Raw genomic sequence first — 6,700 nt, 5'->3', positions numbered from 1 at the left:
CTATCCCTCTCTACGGTTTTACTAGGATCATCTAATTCCGAGGGGAACGATCGCACTCCCTGTCACTTTCGGTGAGACCAACGAAGTGACCAAGATGACGAAGTTCTTGGTAGTAGATTGTATGTCCGCCTTTAATGGCATTCTGAGACGACCTCTACTACGAAGTTTCAAGGCCGTCACCTCCATCTATCATCTGAAAATGAAGTTCCCAACTCCGACGGGGATTGGGGAAGTAAAATGATCTCAACTCGAATCTCGCGACTATTACGTAAGAGCAGTGCAGATGGCATGTAAGGGAAAAGGAAAGCCAATAGGCATCCCCGAGCAGGCATGTAAGGGAAAAGGAAGGACAATAGGCATCCCCGAGCAGGCTATGGCGATCAGTAGGATCGAGCCATTATCTGACCCGTGGAGGACAACATGGATCCTCACATCCAGGAGTGCCCTCATAGTGGGCCAATTGAGGATCTATCTCAGATATCAGTCGATCAAAATGAGCGAACTCGAGTGTTGAGAATTGGGAATAATCTCAACTCCCAGCTCGCCAAAAGCTTGATGAGCTTCCTTAGAGAAAATGTCGATATTTTTGCATGGACTCATGTTGATATAATCGGGATTAGCCCAAATGTGTTATGTCATGCACTCAACATTGACAGTGTAGTCAACCCGGTTCGCCAGAAAAGATGAGCCATGGACCCGGAGCATTATCTTGCCTTGAAAAGTGAGGTAGATAAGCTTCTTTCAAATGGATTTATTCAGGAGGCATGTTACCTAAGTTAGGTTACCAATCCAATTTTGGTAAAGAAGCCCAACGGAAAGTGGCGAACTTGCATCGATTTCATCGACCTCAACAAAGCCTGTTCAAATGACAGTTTTCCCTTGCCAAGGATCTACCAGCTCGTTGATGCCACCTTCGGGCATGAGCTATTGAGCTTTATGGACGCCTACTTGGGGTACAATCAGATCTCAATGTATGTACCTAACAAAGAGTATACCTCGTTCATTACAGATCGAGGACTATACTGTTACAAGGTCATGCCCTTCGGCTTAAAAAACGCTGGGACAACCTACCAGCGGATGGTTAGCCGTATGTTTTCTGAGCAAATCAGAAAGTCGATGGAAGTTTATGTTGATGACATGCTGGTCAAGTCGCATGTCGCTTCAGAGCACATAGCACATGTTTGACGTACTCCAAAAGCACAAGATAAAGCTCAATCCTCTTAAGTGCTCATTCGAAGTATCCTCAGGAAAGTTTCTGGGGTATATGGTTAACCAAAGGGGAATCAAAATCAACCCCAAGAAGATCCAAGCTCTCCTAGATATGAAAAGTCTGACCAACCGAAAACAAGTTTAGAGCCTAAATGGGAGGATAGCGACTCTCAGTCATTTCATACAGAGGGCAACAGATCATTGCTTGCCATTCTTTAATATACTCAGGGCCAACAAGAAGTTCGAGTGGACTTCAGAGTGTGAGCAGGCTTTTTAGAGTATAAAAGAATGCCTTGAAAAGCCGCCTCTTCTATCCAAGCCTCTTCCCAAGGAAATTCTATTCTTCTACCTATCCGTCTCTCAGTATGTGGTCAGCACAACTCTCATTTGGGAAGAGGGCAGAGTTCAGTGGCCACTGTATTACGTGAGCAAGCGACTACTGGACTCCGAGATGCGATATCTAGAGATAAAGCGATTAGCTTATGCCCTGCTGATCGCCTCTAAGAAGCTGCGACCCTATTTCCATGCCCACACAATCCATGTTCTGACTAACTACCTGCTCAGGCAAGTTCTTCAAAAGCCAGAAGCCTTAGGTAAGTTACTCAAATGGGTAATGTAATTGAGTCAATTCGATCTACATTACAAACCAAAGACAGCAATCAAAGGACAGGCTATTGCCGATTTTATTTTGGAGTTCTCATCTCAGCCAAATCAAGAATTTGAGTAGTCAGCCAGTAAAGTCATCCAGGAAACCATTCAAAACTTATCAACTTGGAGCCTTTATGTTGATGGTTCCTCAAACAGAAAAAGAGTTGGAGTAGGTCTTCTACTTCTCAGTCCCGAACGGACTCGCATTCATGGAATTTTTCAATTTGGGTTCAAGCTATGAACAATAAGGTCGAATATGAAGCATTGCTTGCTGGTCTGTGACTAGCAAGGGAAATGGGATCAGATGCAATCAGCATTCATAGCGACTCTCGGCTAGTTGTTAATCATATTTTGGGAGAATATCAAGCCAAGGAAGAAAAAATGATTAACTATCTGAAGAAAGCTAAGAATGCACTCGAGCCTTTCAAACGCTTTACGATTAAGCAAATCCCAAGAGACGGTAACTTTGTCGTGACGCCTTGGTAAGGATAGCCTCATCCCTAGACTCCGATATGCCAAAAAATATTCCAGTTTGGTATATAGAGATTCCTAGTATCAGCTCGCCTAAGTAGACCGTAGCTACAATAGAATCTACCTCCTAGATGACTCCAATCATTCGGTATCTCTGAGATGAGACTCTGCCCAGTGACAAGACTGAGGCGAGAATCCTGCACACCAGAGCTACTTGTTACACACTTATCGAAGATCAACTGTACAAGCGGGGGTTTAGCACCCCCTACTCTGATATGTAACTGATAAAGAAGTAGACTACATTATGAGGGAGAAACATGAAGGGATCTGCGGTTATCACACCACCGTACAATCTCTCACCAATAAAATTGTTCGTTAGGGATATTATTGGCCTCTATTTCAGGAAGACACTTTCAACTTTGTGAAAAAGTGTGACAAGTGCCAACGGTTTACGAACATCCCATGAGCTCCTTCCCACTAGCTGACAACAATGACCAGCCCCTAGCCATTCTCTATGCGGGGAATTGATCTCATCAAACCCATGCTAACCGGAAAAGGGGGCGTCAAGTATGTTATGGTCGCAGTGGATTACTTCACCAAATGGGTCGAGGCCGAGCCTTTGGCCGCAATCACTATCAAGAAGCTCAAAGACTTCATCTTCAAGAATATAGTGTATCGCTACGGGATTCCCCATATACTCATCTTTGATAATGGAAAGCAGTTCGACAATGAGGAATTCAAGCAGTTTTGCGATGAGTTGGGGATCCATAAGAAGTTTGCCTTAGTCGCAAGACCGCAAGCCAATGGTCTGGTTGAAGCTGTCAATAAACCCATTAAACACATACTAAAAGCCAAGCTTGGCGCTGCCAAGGGCAATTGGGCCGATGACCTCCCAAAAGTTCTATGGGCATATAGAACAATTTCGAGAACCTCTACTTCAGAAACACCCTTCTCGCTAGCATATGGTTGCGAGGCTATGATTCTAGTGGAAGTAGGGACTGGTTCACTTCGGAAAGACCTATTCAATGAGACAGACAATGAAGCACTTTTACGTGTAAGTCTGGACCTAGTTGAAGAATGTCACGACAAGGCTCGGTTAAGGATAGCATCCTACCAGTAGTAGGCAAAAAGGTTCTTCAACTCTAAGGTCAGGAGAATAGACTTTTAGGTCGGTGGCCTGGTTCTAAAAGAAGTCCTTCTTGATACAAGAGAACCAATTGCGGAGGTATTAAGACCTAACTGGAGGGCCCATACCACATCGCTAAGGTAATACGACCTGGAACGTATCACCTCGGGAGGCTTAACGGTTTCGAAGTATCGCGAGCTTGGAATGCTGAACATCTTCGCCCCTATTCCCAGTAATTCCGAACTCGCTCTTAATCTTGTTCATTTCTTTTGCTTGTAAAGTTTCCCTTGTAATCTTTATGAATAAGATCGTTCTGCTTTCTCTTGAAGGAATATTTGTGTCATGCTCTTTTGAATGATCTTGTTCGTTATAATATTTTTACAAGTTTCCTAATCAAGTATATAATATTAGTCTTGTGAAGTGCTCGAATTATAGAAGTACTATCTCAAGTGACCAAAAATGTTTCTTTTATATATACATGTCTAAGTAAATACAATGGACAGTAGAAAGATACAAAAAGCAAAAAAAAAAAAAAAAAAAAAAGTTAAAAGAAAAGCTGTGAAAAAAAAAAGAGGCAATCATTGGTCATCGCCTACAGGCTCTCTAGGTGCGACTTCTATAACCACTAGTTGGTCGCCGACCGCCCGACTAGCTACTTTGTCGTCAAGCACGTATGCCTCCGACTGGTCATCCTCCTAAGGAGGCTCTTGTCCCTCTTCCTCCTCGGCATTATTAGCTTGGGCCATGGAGACAAAGATGTCCTGGTATTCATTCAGGAGGTCAGAACGGTCCATCCCCGGATTCCTCCGTCATAAGCTATAGATGGCTTGTATTACCCAGTCAGCGGCTCTCCTCTCAAGTTCAAGGTTTTGTCGCTTCATCTGTTCAGTTAATGAAGTGACTCGCCCTTGGAGCAACTCGAGATCCACCTCCAGAGCCCTTTTCTGCTTCTCAGAAGGTTTCCCACAGTCGAGTTCTATCCTCCTTTGCCTTCCTAGCACGCTTAGAGTTCGCCTTCAGCTCTTTCTCTTTCTCACCACACTCTTTAGTGAGTATGGCTCCTTTGGAGCTCCTTATTGTCCTCGCATCTCTTCTCAAGCTTGGCCTTCTGGAAGTCCATTGAACGAAGGGCAAAATTTCTCCCTACCAAGTACTGATTCGCCTAAATGTTGACCGCTTTTGCCTCTACGTCCAGAGCCGTGAAGTCCTGTTTCAGCTTAGTATTCTCCTCCCTCAGCTCGTGGAATCCTCCAGCAGAGTCCACGTCGATCTTTTGTTGGGCCATGTGTAAGGCAAGTAGGAACTGTATGAGAAAAGAAACAAGAGTTAGCCTCATTTTTTCTGAAAATCATAAAAGTGAGGAAATCAACTGATACTAAAAAGTCCTCGACGAGAACAAACTGTTTTACCCAGTTTTGCAACTGAAGTGCGGTAGCCACCAGGTCCACGGGCCGAGAAGCCATGAACACTCCTCGAAGGCTACAGCCAGTTGGCATTCCAACAAGGTATACACCACCGGTTACAGGTGCTCCGACAGTTGCCCCATGGAATCTAGCACAGGCGAGTCTGATCCTAGAGGAACAAGCACCTCGTCGACCCGTTGCTTGCCCGCTCTCCTTTGGGAAACTGTGACCTCCCTCTCTCCTCTGAGTGAGCTCTCGGGGATCGTCAAAGTGCTAGGGGCACCCCCAGGCTGCGATCCCTCCAACTTGGACTCGAACTTGAACTCCTCCTTGGTAAGTAGCAGCTTCCTCTTCTTGGTCTTCTGGCCCATGGTTTTCTGCTTCACGGCATAAGTAGCCATGAGCCAAGAAGTTTCTCCATGTCGCTCCGTGGATGTTTGCCTTTCGGCACCAATCTGTATCCCTTAGTCACCTCGGCTGGCTCAGTCGGGTGAACCCGCAAAAATAAGAACCCCCTAGTCCTCATCGATGGCTTTAGAACCCTAGGTGGCATGGTCGCTATGTGCCATGGAAACATGTTAGCGAAAAGGTCACCTCTGCAAATAAAAAAAGGGTCCTAAATGTGAAGATAATTACGGGCTGGGGGTTCCAAGTATACTTCCGGGTTGAAAAAAACCGTACTTTCACAAGTTGGCTGTAGTCACAAGCAATCTTGCATCGCGACTTTATTCGGGTAGACTACCAAACGTCACAATGTCGTTAAAGTCTATCAGAGCCGTCAACCTGGTCGTCTTATTTTCTACAAAGAAACAAAAAGTTCGTTAATTTCACCTATCGAAGAGGAGCTGAAGAAAAAGGTGCAGTTCGCAAATCAAAGGAAAGGAAAACCTACTCGGCTCCCTAGATTAACAAACACCATCGTATGCAAAAAAGAAAAAGTTGGTCTCATAAGCCTTGATATTACTAGGGTAACCAAATATTCCTCTCTCGATCAAAGATCGCTTCAAGAGGTAAAAAGAGTCTTTATCTTTACTCTTCTTCAAATAGTAAACGCATGCGAGTTCCAGCGCTGTCAGCTCGCCAAGAGCATTTTCGCCACATGTGATATACATAGCAACTGCTATCATATATGCATTAGGCATCAATTGTAATGGCGTGACCTCAAAATGGTCGAGGATCGATCTAATGAAGGGGTGAAAAGGTATCAATGCCCCACACTTAAAGATCGCCTTGGAGATCGCGGCCATTCCCTCTAGGGGATTCCGAGCTGTGTACGTCCTATGCTGGTAGACATCTACGCTAAGCACGAACTAGTCCACCGCTTTCTGTATCTCGTCCCAGGTGGCCATTGATAATGTCTCCTACACGGGACCCGCTGAGGTGCTTGTCGCTTGCGAGCTCATCCCCTCAACTGCCCTGGTCTCTGAAGTGTCCATTGCTGCTAAACTCTGAAAAAGGGGTGACATGCAGAGATGACTCAGTCTCCTTACACTGTCCTATACGATGACATGGAAGAGCAAAAGAAACAAAATTTACCTTCCTTAACCCCTAAAAACCCTTAAGAATGAATTCCCAAGAATCTGTGCCCCAAGTTTTCACTTTTTTTTAGGTTTTCTCTTTTTACCACTGTCCAAAAACATTCATCGTGTAGGTTTACCAGGTAGTTCATACCCACCATTACTATAAAGTCAAGCTTTTAACAAGAATAAAAGAGGAAAATGAAAAAAAGTCCTCCTTACCTCTTGATTGCTAGGGACGAACTTCTTATCGTAACGACGAGTGCGCATCAATTGGAAGAAGAGCATACTGATTTCACAAGTGCAAGAGCTTTGCTTTTCTCTCT

The sequence above is a fragment of the Pistacia vera genome, unplaced genomic scaffold (genome assembly GCF_008641045.1).
Source record: "Pistacia vera cultivar Batoury unplaced genomic scaffold, PisVer_v2 Contig941, whole genome shotgun sequence".
In the NCBI taxonomy this organism is placed as follows: domain Eukaryota; kingdom Viridiplantae; phylum Streptophyta; class Magnoliopsida; order Sapindales; family Anacardiaceae; genus Pistacia; species Pistacia vera.
The sequence above is the reverse complement of the archived record's forward strand: the minus strand, read 5'-3'. Positions refer to the sequence as shown.